This window comes from Jaculus jaculus, chromosome 15, assembly GCF_020740685.1.
Source record: "Jaculus jaculus isolate mJacJac1 chromosome 15, mJacJac1.mat.Y.cur, whole genome shotgun sequence".
Taxonomy (NCBI): domain Eukaryota; kingdom Metazoa; phylum Chordata; class Mammalia; order Rodentia; family Dipodidae; genus Jaculus; species Jaculus jaculus.
In genome coordinates this window covers 18,734,590-18,752,191 of record NC_059116.1, presented here as the reverse complement: position 1 = coordinate 18,752,191, position 17,602 = coordinate 18,734,590, and the positions used below count along the sequence as shown (strand labels likewise).

Sequence of the window (17,602 nt, the reverse complement as noted above, 5' to 3'; positions counted from 1 at the left end):
TAGGCTCAGGATCTTGGTAACTGGCCCCACAGTTAACATCCTGTGTTCCTTTCTCTAGTGCCCCCACGATCTCAGGTGTCCCTTCTTGAAACATAGTTCCAACAACAACAAAAAAGTCTTTTCTGGGGCTGGAGGGATGGCTTAGTGGCTAAGGAGTTTGCCTGCAAAGCCAAAGGACCTAGGTTCGACTCCCCAGGACCCACGTTAGCCAGATGCACAAAGGAGCGCATGTGTCTGTAGTTCATTTTCAGAGGCTGGAGGCCCTGGTGCACCCATTCTCTCTCTGTCTCCCTCTTTCTCTGTCAAATAAATAAATAAATAAAAATGAAGATTAAAAAAATGTCTTTTCTGGGTATAAATTCTACTGGTTCCTTTACAGGTGAAAATTAAAAGCAAACATTAAGTTGAGCTTGGTGGGTCATGCCTTTAATCCCAGTGTTTGGGAGGCTGAGGCAAGAGAATTGCTGTGAGTTGAATGCCAGCCTAGGCCACAGTGTGGGAGCTGAAACCAAAATAACTACATAACACAAAAATGAACAAAAAACTAAGTTAGAAAACAACAACAACAATTGAAGAGGCGATGGAAATCCTCATGTAAAGAGTGGTGGTCATCCCTCCCTCCTTTCCCCTTTCTCTCTCTGTTCTGCCTGTTTTGTCAGATTAGGTGAAACAGAAAATTGGAATTTTCACAGGCTCTAATTTCCTGTCTGAGGGCAAGGATGGGGCGCTCAGGTTGAGGATGGGCTGGCTGGAGGGCACACAGTGGAAACCACTGTTCAGCGCCAACGACCATGGGGCTCTTTGTGTTGCCGTGGGCCAGTGGCCTGGGTCAGAAATTTGTTCTAAAGGCAGCGCTGAAGCATGCAGGGAGCGCGTTTGGCTGTTGCTGGAAGCTCCGTTCCTCCCCTCCTCCCCACTCCCTCACCCCCATCTTCTCAGCACCCTCTAATGGTGCTTCAGAGAAAGACAAAGTGTGTCAGCATCTCAGGTAAGCGCTCTCTTGCACCGTGTTCCTCACATTCCTTCTGGTAAACATTTTTTTTTTTTTTTGGTTAAAATAACATGCCAGGATGGAGAGATGGCTTAGCAGTTAAGGTGATTGCCTGTGAAGCCTAAGAACCCAGGTTCAATTTCCCAGGACCCACCTAAGCCAGATGCACAAAGGGGGGCATGCATCTGGAGTTTGTTTGCAGTGGCTGGAGGCCCTGGTACACCCATTCTCTCTCTCTTTGCTTTTTTTTTTTTCTTCTCAAAATAAGTAGATAAATAAAATGTTAAAAAAAAAGAACATGGGCTGGAGAGATGGCTTAGCGGTTAAGTGCTTGCCCATGAGGCCTAAGGACCTCGGTTTGAGGCTCCATTCCCCAGGACCCACGTAAGCCAGATGCACAAGGGGGTGCATGCATCTGGAGGTCATTGGCAGTGGCTGGAGGCCCTGGTGCACCCATTCTCTCTCTCTGCCTCTTTATCTCTCTGTCTGTCGCTCTCAAATAAATAAGTAAAAATAAACAAAAAATTAAAAAAAAAAAGAGCATGCCAAGTGAGATGGATGGATGGCCGTTTTACTCCTTCATTTTCTCTTTGCAGTCACCACGCTGAGCCCAGCCACCGCTCTTGGGGCAGCCACGTCACTGTACCTGCCTTTACCCATGCAAGGAGAGGTGTAATTTTACAGAGAGAGAGAGAGAGAGAGAGAGAGAGAGAGAGAGAGAGAGAGAGAGAGAGAATGGGTTCACCAGGGCCTCCAGCCACTGCAAATGAACTCCAGATGCATGCACCACCTTGTGCATCTGGCTGATGTGGGTCCTGGGGAATTGAGCCTCGAACTGGGGTCCTTTTGCTTCACAGGCAAGCGCTTAACTGCTAAGCCATCTCTCCAGCCCATGTTCGTTGTTTGTTTTTTTTTAAACATTTTATTTATCTACTTATTTTGAGAAGAAAAAAAAAGGGAGAGAGAGAGAGATGCCCGACTCTCTCCGTGGGTCTAGGGCGGTGGGTGAGGGGAGGATGGATATGGATATATCGAATTTAGGCCAGTCCACCTGGACATACCTGCACCAGGTGTCCTGGACAACTGGCCTGGGCTTTGAGGAGAAATCCAGCCACGCTCAAGAGAGATCTAATTGGATGGGACGGGCAGGCTCTCAATGCCATGACTGGCGTAGGTGGGGCGAGCTGAGACGGACAAGGCCTGCTGGGGTGGGCTGGGGAGGGCGTGACCTTCTAAGATTCCTTCCTTTTAAGGGCTGCCCTGGTCCTGCCTGGGTTAAGGAGCTCCCTATAGTGGAGTCCCCAATGCTGCCCCTTTGGCGCTTGTCTTTCTCAGCTGGTGGCCTTTGGTCCTTGTTGGGAAGTGGGCTAGAGGTACACAGGACACCCACTTCGCAGTGCTTCACGTGGCTCCGTTCCTCCTCTCCCCGGTGGGCTGGCATCTTTGTCGCCAGGGGTTGCCAGGGTGGTGTGCCGCAGCTGGGCCGGGGCTCCCTCTGCTCCTGTGCTGCGGTGACCCCGAGATTGTTACTCTAGTCGCTTTATTACCCCTAGCCAATATCCTGGTCTCTTAGAAACGGGACAGTAACAGCTAGGATGTAGCTCAGTCGAGGGCTTGCCTAGCATGCCCAGAGCCCTAGGTTCAGCCCCTCCCCAGCATTTTATAAACCAGACATGTTGGGGGAGGCCTGGGACCCCAGCACTCAGGGAAGAGAAATAGGAGGGTCAGAAGTTCGGCTTGTCCTACACGGCGACTTCAAAGTCACCTTGAAGCGCACCAAACCCTGTCTGGAAAAAGAAACAACATCAACAACAAAACCCCCAAAGTTTGTTCTGTTGCTAATCTCATGCCCACCCCACCCGCCAAAAACAAAACAGAACAGAACAAAAACAAAACCTCTCAAAACCCAACCAAACAAAATGAAACAGCAGAAAAAAACTGCCCTGAGCCGGGCGGATTCTCTTCTGTTACCTTTTATAGGACTTCTGTGCGTTTGCCAGGGACAGAGACGGCCGGGCACACCCCTGCCCGCTGCCACAGCCTTTTGAGGCGCTGTGGGTGATATATTGTGCGTTTCTAGAATTCCAAAGTGTGGCACGCCCCCATGCCTGCTTTTTATGGGTGTCATTAAGGCCCAGCAGTTGCACCATGAAATGGGAGACACAGCTGCCCTGTCAGACGCAGATTTGCAAACCCACTGGAGTTGTTAACTGCTGCCCTTGTGTACCCCGGGCTGATTTTGTGCAAGATCTGATCCAGCTACTTCTATGTTGAAGGCCTAGTTCTTCTATTTTGCATGAAAATTTTTCATTATATATATATATATATATATTCCAAAGAGCGAAGTTGCTGAGTGAGCAGAGGAAGGATGGGCCTCTCAGCGCTGGGGCTCCCTGCAGACCAGCTCACAGCCCTAAGACAAATGAGGAGAGGGCTCAGCCCCGATCTAATGTACAGCAGTAGATCACATCACACACACACACAAAAAAAAACTAGACACGCATAATTTGGCACCAGTGGCCTCCCGGCCAAAGAAAGGCTGGGGGCTTTTATGTTGGCAACTGACACGAAACTTAGAACCGTCTTTGACCTTACAATGAGGAGGAGGACCCAGTGCAGAGGAGGTGAGGCAGAAAAGGCACTCTTTCTTTTAAAAACTTGTTTTATGTTTATTTATTTATTTGAAAGTGACAGACAGAGAAAGAGGGATGGAGAGAGAGAGAGAGAGAGAGAAGGAGAGAGAATGGGCACGCCAGGGCCTCTAGCCACTGCAAATGAACTCCAGAAGCATGTGCTCCCTTGTGCATCTGGCTAACGTGGGTCCTGGGGAATCAAGCCTCGAACCGGGGTCCTTAGGCTTCACAGGCAAGCGCTGAACCGCTAAGCCATCTCTCCAGCCCAAGGCACTATTTCTTAAGATGGGCATTTCTATCTGTCCCTTAACCCTACCCCAGGTCCTCTCCTTGGCTGGTTCAACTAGCAGGACCACCAGAGGGCATCCCTCCTCCAGCACACCAAAGGGCACCCCTCCTGGGGTCCTGACAACAGTTTGGGACACAGGGCAAACGACCCTGAATCAGGACTGTCCTGATTAATTCCGGCATGGGTGGCAAGTAAGTTATTAGTGCCTCTGAAACTAATTGGGATACTGATACACTCATTTTTGCAGTGTCTTTCAAACACCAGGTGTGATGGAAAACAGCTGTTCGAATCAGGGGGAAAAAAAAAGAATACAAAAGGGAAGAAAGAAAAGACAGAGAGCTTCGGATTGGAAGTCATAATAAGGTCTGTCTTCTCTTTTCCTTTCCACAAAAGCTGTTAAGATTCCCCTATTCTCTCTAGACAAAGAGTCACAGCAGGCGGGTCAGCCAGGGGGAGCTCACTACTGCATTTAAGTTCATCTGCTGAGAGGAGAGAGACAGGAAAAGAGAGAGAGAGAGAGAGAGAGAGAGGGAAAAACACGAGTCTTTTCTGAATGTTGGGGGTGGGTGGTTGGGGTGGGTAGTGTGTTTAAAATAGGTTAGAGATTTGGGCTAAGGGGAGAAGTCACACAGAATAGGAGCAGAGAGACATGGCAACGGGCTTGTTGGCAGCATCTTTGTGAGCTCAGGGCACCAGGGCTGCTTCTGTAGCCCTCATAAGAGTGGGCAGTTAAGCTGACATCTTCTCTGCAGGAACGGGAAATGTTTCTCCCTCAAGTTTGACCACTCTGCCCCCTGGGCAGGGTGCGCAGGGGTCCACTTATGACTCTTGTTCCCTCCCTGTCTGGTATGCTTGCTGTCTGCTCACGTTCCTTAGACATAGCTGTCGTGTGGGGACATCTAAGAAAAGCACTGGGTGCCGGGTAGGTAGGATGCATCCCTCCACCAAACTGGATGGCTGCCTGGCCTGGTAACCCTCATTCCCGTGCCCCAGAAACACGTGGTTATCATGACAAGACTGGGCCGTGGATGGTAGTTGGTGCTGCCCATCGAGCGTCGTGGGGAGGCAGGGGCATGAACAAAGACTGGCTTGCACACTGCTTAGAGGACTGGTCCCCAGAAATAGCCACCACCTTCCGGTTGGCTCCCTGCTGCCATCTTCCCGGAGACCCGTGCTGGCCACCAGCACAGGATCCTGGGCAAGAAGGAAGTTATCAGTCTCTTCTGGGTCTTTAAAAATTTACTCATCCACACAATGGGCTCAACTCCTTTTGTTTGGCAAAGGGCAAGTTGTTCAGACTTTATTCCTCCTTGTGTTCCTACAAGGCAATAAATAAACCGAACATGTGGGTGTCTGGGACAAAACCCTTTGAGGTTTTCATATTGAATACAACAAACTCCAGACTTTTAAGGGTGTGCAGGTATGTGGGCTCCCTGTTTGCAAGCATCCAGGCATGCCCCGTCCCCCTCTCCCTCCTCCTGGAGATAAGAGGATACCCCCCCACACACCAGCAGAAAGCTTGCCAATTCTGGGGGATACCCAAGCGTCTCTGTACTAGCCAATCGACTATGAGGATTAATTGAGGGTGTCTCTGTGTGTGGGGATATTACAGTTGGGGGGGGTTGCTTTTGGCTTTTTCACAACGCCTACCTAGCTCTCCCTCCTTCTTTCCCCTTCTCCACTCTTTCCTTCTCTCCCTGGGCTCCAGCCAGCCTGATACAATAACTAGGACAAAACCAGTCCCATACAAGGGTGCCTCTGAGCTGCAAGGGGTCCTTGTCCTCTAAGAGCCCCTTTTCTTCCTCTTGGCCCCAGCTCTCCCATGGCCTGGCTGGGAGACATTTCCCACTGACCCCAGGAAAGGGAAGTACCGGGCACCTGGCTTTGAGGTTTTTCACTCTCTCTGAGGACTAACCCTTCCAGGACTTTGCAAATCTTCCTTCACCCTGCCAGAGGTCTAAAAGAGAAGTATTCTTCTGCTAAAGCTCCCCGAGTGCCTTCCTCCTTACACAGGTCTTGGCCTCTCTAGCTGCCCTCAGAAGCCAGCCTCTGCACAGCATGGGGCCAGGCTGGGCTGCAGGAGCGGAGTTGACACCCAGCTCAGGGCAGGAATGGGACTCCAGCCTGCCCCCTGCTCCTGCCTTTGGTTTCCCAAGAGCTCCAGAGGGCAAGGCTAGTGAGCAAAAAGCCAGTGCCCACCGAGGATCTCCCAGCATGCATTTCTGCTCCACACAGGACCCGCAGGCTGTCATTCAGAGAAAGCAACTTACACATTCATGTTTTCCTTTTTACAACAGGGACCTTGGTGGGGGTGGTGGTGGGGGGGGGGCTGGCACAAAAGGCCCATCTCCACACATGCTCCTCTCTCTTCAGCCACCAAATTGCCCTTTGTGAGAGAACACGAATGACTAATAAAGATGGAACGGAAGTTGAATGTGGCCAGGATGGATCCTCTCAATTTCTGGAAGGTTTGTTCTTGACATCGTTGGGACAGACGTGTTGGCAGTGAGACAGCATGTAGGTAGTTCAGCTCTGTCCCGGAGGGATGTGTGCTGAGCAAGGATGGCATCAACTTTTTATTATATGCACTGTCGCCCCTGTAAGTAGTCCGGGGTTAGCAATATGATTTATTGATGGTGCAAACACATCCATGATGGGTTGTGGAATAGCAAATGCCGAGGCACAGTGGCCCAGGAGCAGGGTCCCTCTGAACGTCGATTCCCAAGATGGGGGCTGCTTGCCTCCCAAACTTACTTCTAAGGACAGTCGTGTGTGCAACTGAAATTGTCACTTTGCAAGTCAGCGTCTGCTGGTGACAGAGTGTCCGTTTCTTTTCGTGCGGGCTAAACCAGACCTCAAATGAAAAACAGGGAAATTAAGGGGACCTAAAAAAATAATTGTGCTCAAGATCTGCTCTCTTTAAAAAAAATGTCCAGCAGCCTCAACCTCGTCTTTTCTACCCTCAGGAGTGTGAGGCAGTGGCCTCCTGTGGCAGGCTGGGCTCCCTGCTGGGATTGCATCCTTGTCGACCTTTGAGTGACCTCAGCCATCCTTGGCCAGGGCAGGCTTTTAGAACCAGAGGGCATTTCAGTTCGCACAGCACTGGCTGTCCAGGGATTCCCTTGGCAAGGAGTAGATTCATCAGTATGCGAGGTCGCTGTGTGGCATGTGTGTGTGTGTGTGTGTGTGTGTAAATATATGTTTTAAAGATAGCAATTTTGCACGATAAGCTACAAAAAAATAAAAGTTGCCCTGCGAAGAAATACCATGGTTGGCAATAGAGCTTTCTGTTAAATCCAAAAAAAGGGAGTCAGAAGGTGAACTGAGTGCTCTGTGTGTGTGTGTGTGTGCGTGCGTGCGCGTGCGTGCGCGTGCGTGCGTGTCCTTGAAGAAATGAATCTGAGCTGCAGAGAGTGACTGTGGCGGCGGCGGGTGGGGGTCCCCAGCAGAATCTGTCTCAACCGGTCCCTGCCAGGCAATTTCCTTGCAGTAACCCTCCCCTGGCCATGGAAAGCCCGGGTGGGTGCCAGCCAAGCGGCTGGGATTCCCTTCTGAAGTCCATAGTCCTCCACATGCAGTCTCTCAGCAGGGCTCTATCTTCTGGCATAGCCTCGGGAGGCCTCCAGGGGAGAAAGCCAGCAATTTGGGAGTCGCAGTGAATTCTCCGCAGAGGCCAGGGGAAGACCCTTCCAGTAGTTTGGCTGTGGTTCTGGGAAGAGCTTTCTTGTGCCTCCTGCCACAGCGCCACAGACCTGCTCTGCTACTTTTTTTTTCTTTTTTGTTGTTGTTGTCGATGTTGAGCTCACCAAGGTTCAATGCAGCATCTGGAAGATCTTTGTAAAATGAAAATAAATGCTATTTTCCCTAAAATAATTACATTTGTGATTCCTTTGGAATTTGTAGCTCCTAGCCCTCCATCCAAACTATCTCACTTGTTATAAAATTTGTTTAAAAAAATAAAAAGAAAAAACCCTTATGACTTTGCTCACTGTCTTCTACTTGCCATATTGCCATTGAATCTTGGGATTTTAAACTATCAATGAAAACAATTATGGGTCAAAATACAAGTATAAAATATATCTTTTGCTATTTTTTAAATTCCACTATTTTAAAAATTAGATTTCGAGGTTAGCATACAAAGGAATGGGTGTTTTGCTCTTATTTTTTTTTTAAGTTTGAGGTATTCAAAGTTAATTTTTTTTAGGCGAGCGTGCAACCTTCAGTGTTTCTAGGGGAAGAATAAAGTTGTTCAACACTTCCTTCCACCCTCCCTCTTACTGTCTCCCGCTGTAACTTGAAGGCATATTGGTTTCATTAGACAAAAACGCTGGATCGACTAAGTGTTAGGAAGCTTTTTGTTCCTAGCCTCAAAAACTCAGAAACTGTTTTTTCTCCAAGTCTGAAAGTAAGGCTGTATACCTAATGATGTCAGGTCTCCCCCTCTTTCAGGTAATATTTATTCATTGCTTGATTTCTAGACCATGTTCTGCCCGAGCAGCGTGGGGATCCCCGCTGGCTTTTATAGTTGGGGGGATGCGCAGGGAGCTGTCAGACCACACTGCTTACTTCCCTTCTCAGGACATTCACTGGCCAGAAAACCCTGTAACTCAAACTTTGTACTTTTATTTTTGCAGAAAGTACAAATCACTAAGTTTTTTTTTTCCCCTAGAAAACATTCTAATATCTGTTTTTTTTTTTTTTTAACTGTAAGGAGAGGGCAAGCAGGTGGAAGAACATAAAATGAATGTGTAGACTATAAAATAAAAGTCTCATTTGTTTTCTCAAAAGCCCAAAGTGGAGAAAACTCCCTGTGAACATTGCCAACCTGCCAGCAGCTGGTGTATCCATATATTCTTTGAGATGTCTTTTCATGCGGAGCAAAACCTATCTTCTGGGCTCTGTCTCTCTCCCTTCTTTTCTCCCTGGCTCCCTCCCACGGCCTTTCTTTTCCCTTTCTATCCATCCCTTTCTGGACCTTGAAACCAAACCATCACTTTCTTATCTAGGTTCCAGATTTTCAGCCTCTTCGTAAACGCAGGGAAGTGGTTGGTAGAGGAAGAACGGGCTGAGGAAATATCCAGTTTTTATCCTGCGGCGTATTGGTTCCCAACAAGGGCAATTGGATGGCGGCTTCTGTTTCCAGGGCATTTTTGGCACATGCATTTGGTTCATATCCATGGCTGCTAGATTGACAAGCCAGACCCCGATGGCTCCAAAGGATCAATAAAACACACACCATGAAGGATTTACACAGCAGACAGTAATGGCTTCTTTGGAACTGTTATGGTCTATTGGGTCAATAATAATCCACTTTTTAAAGAGTGCCAAAATCTGAATTTATACAGCAGGGTGTAATGGCTCCTGATCTATCAGGTAAATTACAGAAATTCTTAGAATTTATCCATGTGCTATAGACCACGGACACCAGCAGGATGTCCTGTTGTGTAAGGCAGGCAACAGTGACTTTTTCCCCTGATTGTTGGGTAAAAATGACATACTGCATCTGTGGGCAGGGGAAATGAAGATATTTGTTGATATTTGGAAGTTGAATGCCACGATTTACATTTCACCTTTAATTGATTATATTTTGATAAATATGCTGGATGACTTGCATTAACATAAACTGTTTTCTCTAAAATGAAGTTCATTTTCATTCCAAACTGTATTTAACACACCTCAATTTCACAATTTTTCAACAGGCTGATGTACACTATCTAATTTACACATGATTGTTTTTTAAAGTCAGCCTCTTCTGTATATTTATAATTTCTATTTTCTTCTGTGACGTGAGAACAGAAAACAGATATTCCTGAATATATAGTGCTGTGGCTGTACTGAACAGAACATCTGACTCTTTCCAGCAGGTGGAGGCAGATTGCAAGAAGCTTCCAGAGAAAAACCAAAAATATTTTATTTTCCCCCAGCAAACACTGACATTTAGGGGAAAACAAAATATCCACAAAAGAGGGAAATTAAATGAAGAGTTTGCAACAGGGAAGGCAGCATGACACAGTTTTACCTAATAAAGAATCCGGAGCAAAGATATTTCATAGACGTTCCTTGCTATAAACATCCTTCTCTCTTGGCTTGCTTTCTGTTACAGTTGGAATTTTTTTTTCTTCCAGAAGAGCAGCCTAGTGAATTATTTAATAAAGAAAATCTTTTAAGACAACCATGTTCAAAGACATCTTCTCAAATTTCCTCCATATAAGCATAGCAATAAATGCTTGACCAAGGGTTGATTTATCAGCATAGGAACACACACACATGCATGTGTGAATATACACACACACACAAAAAGCTCTAGGCACACTCATAACTCCTCTTACTTGCTTTGTGGATCTGAGTTCTGTTCGTTTGACCAGAAACACTGATTTCTTTGGTTCTTTTGTGTCTTGTGTATATTGCTCCTATGTATGGAGAGGAAAAAAAAAAAAAAGTAAAACCTAAGAATTTTCAACACAGCCTCATTGATGGGAATTTTTGTCTCTGTCCAAATATTGGTTCTTGTTTCAGACAGAGACTTTCCTCACCAGCTACTTCCTGCCTCTAAGGTAGATGGACACATTTGTTTCGCCTCTAAGGGAGAAATGATGCTTATTTCTCAAGAGTGAAGTCTACTTGGAAGGAGGCGGATGCTTCGGGACCATCAGGCTGAGAACAGTGGCACAGGAGACAAGTCTCACCTGCCTGTCAGGAGCTGCATGCCACCCTTCCCCCTCTGCCTCACCCTGCATCCACTCCCTGAGAGCATCTCCCATCTGTACTGGTGACTGGCTTATCAGGCAGCAGGTATCTTTATCAGCCTATCGCGAATTGTCATCCAATAGGAGATTAAACGCTGCTTCCTTCTTGTGATTTTCAGTCTCCACATCACAAAGTTTTCAATCAAATTTCAGCAGCGTGCATTTAGCAGAAGTCTGAACACTATCTTCCTCAGTCAAGGGATTTAGACTACGTTTACTTACACAGTTCTGAGACATGGCTCTGTAAACCCGAACATACTTAGGGTGTGACCTGGGTCCCAAGTCTGCCCTCTTACTCCCTCCTTCTGCTACTTATATAGCCAGGCTTTTGGTTGTACAGAAAGCCGAGTTTGAGTCATAGACAAAGACTTCAAAGGATTCACTGCTGTGAAGCAACTTGTGTTAAGTTCCAAGATGACAGGCTCTAACTCTGGGGCAGTGTTGGTCTATACAGCTTTCTTATTAATAGTTTGCAGAAGGCCTGGCTCAGGCGTCAGCTTGCAGCTCATAAACCAGCCGGAAGAGGAGGAAGAGGATGGAAGACATCAGTTGTGTGCACTTCCTGTCTTGCCCTCAGATAATCTCTAGGAAGCCCGGATTGGGAAGTAAACTTAAAAAATAAACCTACTCCCTTGATGAGGACTTCAGCACAGCACACAGGTACTTTCCTGCCACTGAGCCTGTCGAAGGCTTAGAATTTCCAACAAGTCTACTAATGGGGTGTCAGTTAAACAGAAGCCAGAGGGAGGGAGACGGTGATCTCTCCGGAATGCCCCACAGGAAGGGAGTCGGGCCACAGGTACTTCCTGCTGAGTACAGGTAGAATGACAGTCATTAACATCCTTCACCATTTCCCCGCCTTTTATTAGATCTCTTCATTAAGCAGTGACAAATGGAGCCAAGCCCTGTGAGTTGGTGTGTGTTCTGTTAGAGAAGGGAGCTTTCATGACCCCAAATCTCCTCTTCCCTCGGAAGATGTTTTCGTTGTGGTGATTCCTTTTTAGCCAGTCACTGGGCTTTCTCGTCAGTTGGTGGGTATAGCATGCAGAGGGGCTACAGTACCAGGCCTATCCCCTGGCAGCCCACAGGAACTAAAAAAAATAAACCCAGTTACCTCTCAGGTCTATAAACGTGGAAATCTGAGACACAGTGACTGTGAGAACTGGAACTGGAGGGAGGTTTTGTTGATATCTGTGTTCTTGGAAACTGGGTCTGCTATTTCATATATATAATTTATATATAATGTATTTATTTGAGAGAGAGAGAGAGAATGAAGGGGCATGCCAGGGCCTCTAGCCACTGCAAACGAACTCCAGATGCATGTGCCTCCTTGAGCATCTGGCTTACCTGGGTCCTGGGGAATCGAACCGGTCCTTTGGCTTTGCAAGCAAGCGCCTTAACCACTAAGCCATCTCTCCAGCCAATAGGTCTGCTATTTCTTAATGGATTTGGGACCGAGCCAGAGCACTGTGGTCCCCTCTGAACCCGGGGTGTGGGTGGAAATGGGTCTAAAAGACTTTTTTCCCATGAGAACAGTGTTGGAGGAGGCAGACACACTCCAGGTAGGACCATGAGAAGTATGAGTATTATCTGCTGAGCATGTTGCAGGTCCTGAATTTTCCTTAGGCCTCAGAGCACAGCTGGGAACCCTGCAGCCTTCAGGATAGGGAGACTTGGCTGCAAACAGGTCCCACCAGGTACTAAGGTAGATTGATCAGTTATAGATCCCCCTTCAGCCACGTGTTAGATTCCACTTCCTGCCACGTGTATGGGCGAATATGCAGGCCATGCATTTTCCTCAACCCCAATCCCAACCCCAACCCCAACCCCAAGGCCCACACCTGAACCTGGAGAGAAACTCACTGGAAATCGGAGGATGAACAGTGATATCGCGCATGCGCGCGCACACACGTACGCAAAAGGTCTGATACCTAAAACAGTAGGTGTGTCCTTTGCTTTAGCCCTGTGCTATTTATGAAACACTTGAAGAAAGTTTAACTGCTCGCTATCACAAAACTGTCACCAGTGTATGCGTATGTGTGTGCAAGTGTGCACACGCATTTGAAGGTCAGAGGAGAATCTTGGGGTGCTTCCCTATTATTTGCTTGAAACAGAGTCTCTCACTAAACCTGGAGCTGTGGCTCCTTTTTTTTTTTTTTTTGTCAGACTAGTTGATCAAAGAGCCCCAGTGATTTTTCTATCTCCATCCCCCATAGCACTGGGGTTACTGAGGCATGTGTGTGACCTTGCCCAACTTTTTACATGGGTGGTTGGGGACCAAACTTGGGTTCCCTCAGGTCTTCTCGGCCCTCATGCTTGAGGGGGTAAGTGCTAATACCCACTGAACCATCTCGAGACCCCTGATACCTTTCTTACCTGCATGGTTTCTATCTAGGAAGCTCATTCAGAAATGAATGGGGGATGTTTCCCTTTGGCATTGCTGTAAAATTTGTTCCCTTAACAAGTTTTCAATGTGCTAATCACTGGAGAATTAAAAATTATAACCTGCTATTCCTGCCCTCAAGGATTTTACAGATTAAATTTTGGAAGTGGAGATGGGTAGGGGATTGATATAAACACACACACAAAAATCAATGAATGATAATATGTAGTGTGTAAAAGTTTAATGTGGTGAGAATGGATACATTAAAGGTTATTAATTGTTAGTTTTGCCCGGAAGAATAAACAGAAAGACATCATTTGGCTAAGGTCTTGTAGGGGGCAGATTTTGAGGCAGATGACAAAGAAGTAGAAGTGATCTAGATTTGGACATTTCAGATAGATGAACATTAATTTCAAATTCATTAAGCACATGCTTTGGCACTGGCAAACCAATCATTCCCTCAAGTTCATACCGAGGAGAATAATTCTTGTTTGCTTCTCATTTTTCTTTTTCAAAAGCAAGGCATGGAAGTTTCCCTTATGACACACCTAGAGGGCACTGCAGTTTGAGACTTCATACACACACGCGCGCACACACACACACACACACACACACACACACCGTCCTCTCACAGCCTGTGGATGCAGCATTTACCAAAAATCTACATAGCATAGGCTGTTCTAAACATTCAGTTAACTGCACACAACTTTCACGTGGATGTTTTAGGCTAGTTCCTTCTTGGAAGAAAAGATAAAACCAATTAAAAAAAATAAAATAGGGCCTGGGAAGATTGTTGGTAAAATGTCTGTTTTACAAGCATAAGGACTTGAGTTTGATCTCTAGAAGCATAGTTAAAAAAAAAAGTCAGGGCTTGAGAGATGGCTTAGTGTTTAAGCACTTGCCTGTGAAGCCTAAGGACCCTGGTTCGAGTCTCGATTCCCCAGGACCCACGTAAGCCAGATGCACAAGGGGAGGCATGGATCTGGAGTTCGTTTGCAGTGGCTGGAGGCCCTGGAGTGCCCATTCTCTTTCTCTCTCTATCTGTTGCTCTCGAATAAATAAATAAAAGTAAACAATTTTTGTTTTTAAAAGTCAGAGGTGCCTAGTGCATACCTGTAATCCCAGAAATAGAAAGGTAGAGTCAGATGGATCCCGGGGCTGAACAGTCAGTAAGTCTAGCCTAACTGGTGAACTTCAGGCCAAAGAGACACTCTGCTTCAAAAACAGGTGGGCAAAATATTTTTCAAAAAGGGTTAAGTAGCATTCCTGTGAATAATGCCAAGGACCACCCATCTGTCCTTCACCCCCCCCCACACACACACACAGAGAAACAAACAAACAAAAAACCTGACAGATTTAAATGTTCAGTTTGGCATCAGTTAGAAATCTTACTGCATGAAGTCTCCCAGAGCAGTGTTCTCTGGTAATGTACATTATGATGGGACCATTTGGAAGCCAGAAAGTTGAACTTTTCTCCCACTTGCCCCATAATCTGAGCTGGTGCCTGACACCCGCATGCAACACCCCCAGGCTTCCTTTCCTGCTTGTAAATAAGCCAGTAGGTAAGGAACCATACCTACACTCATTGTACCTTAAATGAAAGCGAGTTGTCATTAATGCTAACTCATCACAGCACTAATGACTCCTACGTGAAATTTCTGGAATTTATTTCTTGATTTTATAATGCTGAAACATGAGAAAACAGAGATCATTTTGTACTTAAGTTATAAATTTTATTTACTTGCCAAACTCTCCATTTATCCAAGTTACAAATACTATTTTACATGGCAGAGGCTGTTGAGTGCAGGGGGCGGAAAAAAAAAATCAAATGTGCCGATTCTAGACTTTCTAGACTTTTAATTTACAAGGTGCCAGATCTTGGATTTATCTCTCCAAGGTAGCTCATGGGCTGAGATGCTCAGATACGGAGAGTGTTTATGTAGGGGCGCAATTCCCTCCTCAGTTGCCTGGGATGCAATGATCTCATGAAAATGTCAGAGCAGGTGTATGGAAAAGACATTACGGTGTCAGAATGCCACAAAACAATGTTAATTTGTGTGTGGAAAGCAAGTGCCTCTGCCAAGGGGAAATAGAACCCGCGCTGAGCCTTGTCACAGCTTGGCACTGCAGAGCTCAGAGCCCTCCGTTGGAAGGCCCCAGAATGCCCCAGCATGCAGGGAAATGACAACCCACAGGGAACAAGATTTATTTCCTTCTTCCTGTCTTGGGACTAAACATAAAGAGAGGTAACACGTTTGGGGGATTTGAGCATTGTCCCAAAGACTCTAGTCCTCCAATAGCCCCACTGAGGGCTAGGATGGATAAGCCAAGGATAAGGCACAGGAAAAAGCAGGGGCCAAGGAGGAAGGGGAGGTGAAAACAGAGGAGAGGAGAAGAGAGGAGAGGACAGGAGAGGGCATGGGGTTAGCGGCTGGGTCCAATGTGGATAAAGTTTATACATCCGAGGCTTGTGACTCTTGGTAAATTGATGTATTTTTTTTTTTTTTTCTAGTGTGAAGTGTCCTTGAGTGTTAAAATGTGTTCAACACCTACCTGACATCTGGGAGTCTGAATTTGCAGAACAAAGGTGGGTATTAATTCCAGCTTGAGTGTTAATTTGGCCCTGATAAAACACTCCAGTAAAACCAACATTTGAGCAGGACCCAAAACTCAAGAAGGAGCCAAGGATATGAAAGGAAAGTAATAATTGAGAGTGCTTTGAAATCCACAGCATTAAAAAAAAAATACTCTCCTTTTTTTTTTTTTTTTCTGCTCTTATATTTTTCACAGCCCCTGTTCCCACTTCATTATTTAATGTGGCTTGTCTGGATTTGACCAGCAGTCTTAAAGAATGTCAAATCCTCACTTTGCATTCAAGAAATAAGACCCTCCCAGGACCTCCTAAATATTTCTGTTTTCCATCTAACAGGAATTACCATATGTTGTAATAGAACAGCAATTTTTTTTTTTTTTTTTGGGTGTTGGAAGGTTTAAGTGCCGGCTTTGATGGGACTGACCTTGAGAGGTTAGTAGATGACCTGTGGATGCTGCTCACAATATTTGGTTTGTGAGACTTTCCTAAGGTCAGGTTTCCACTGATAACACTTAAGTGAGGGGACATGAATGTATGACAAGCAACAGAGCTGCGTGCTTGTGAAAATTTCTAGTTCTTTCCCCTCCCCTCTTTGTCGGATTATCGTGCTATTTTGCAAGGGCGTCTTTCAGCACTGGTCCTTGTCTTCAGAGAGATGATTCTCTGGGGAAGAGCCCAGGGCTGCCCGTCTGTGTGCATTGTTGGAAGACTACCTTGGTGGTACTCCACAATGGGGCGGGCAGAGCTTTTGTCTTGAATCCAGCATTGTGTGCATTAAGTATCTCTGCTTACTAGTGTGTGTGTGTGTGTGTTCAGGGCATTTCACATCCATATTTTGACAGGCATTCTTTTAGCATCCTGCTGTATAGCATCCTGCTGTATCTCCACGTCATCTGTCATCTTCCAATCTCAGGTTAAATGTGCTCCCAGGAGTTTGGGGGTACAGTGGGCTTCCTTCTTATTGATCTCATTTTCCATCACTTCCTCTGCAGGTGGAGGGAGCAGACGTGGTGGAGAAATGACTTTCAGGATCTTTTAGTGCAATATTAACTCATGTCGGATATAACAAGTAACAGTGCAGTGAAATGAACTTAAGAAAAGCAAAGCCATTAAGGAAAATGTGCCATTAGGGAAAGGGCCAGGATTTGCTATCAAGGAGGTTCACCAGGTACACACTTGAATATGTTCAAGGAAATGATTAAAATGTTTATAGCCCTAATAATTATGTTCCTTTTAAGAAGTAGAGACTTCTGGAGCCAGAAACACTTTTCCTAATTCATCGTATTGGTAGCAAGATTAGGTTTTTTTTTTTTTCCCCTTCTTTTTCTCATTTAGGTATGATTGAATCTAAATCCAAAGACACACGTCTGTAGAGGTGTGTGCAGGTCTATATGTACCCATGTGAAGAGACACAGCCATCAATCCAATGTTCCATAATGCCAGCCCTGTTCCTTCTTTTTCTTTTTACTATGAAAGCTAAAGCTTTAGGTTTTGTTCCAATCTGTAAAAGCACATATCAAATATTTCCTTATTTCCTTTCATAATACCATAAGAGAGGGTGTTTTGTCTTTTTTTTTCCTGTAATTTAACATAGGTAGAAATTGTCAGTCTGAAATTGACAAGGTATTTGTTACAGTCAACAATGAATTGTTCAGCGCCTGGATCATCCACCAGCCTGGCAGTGCCTGGCAGGAGTCACAACAGCAGGGAAACTTAGTAAGCTACCAGGAGGAACATAATCATTTGGAGCCCAGTGGGTACGAAGGGGAAGGCACCTGTACTCTCGGATGCTACCCTCCACCTGCAGTGGGCACAGGGACCCACTCCAGTGCTCTCCTGGGGCAAATGTTCCGTGTCCCCACATCTCTCTGGAGTCGTGTGGGATTGTCTAGTGGGAATCGCATCAGGATTTTAGTCAGACCTTCCGGGGCTGCTGGAAATGGGTCACCAAAAGAATGTCTTTGCAT

General features: G+C 46.1%; 1 pseudogene; it reads left to right on the top strand.

Annotated features, from left to right (window-relative positions):
* The first annotated feature begins 791 nt into the window (after positions 1 to 791).
* The window catches only part of LOC123455116, a 149,795-nt pseudogene continuing 132,984 nt past the window's right edge, over positions 792 to 17,602 (top strand).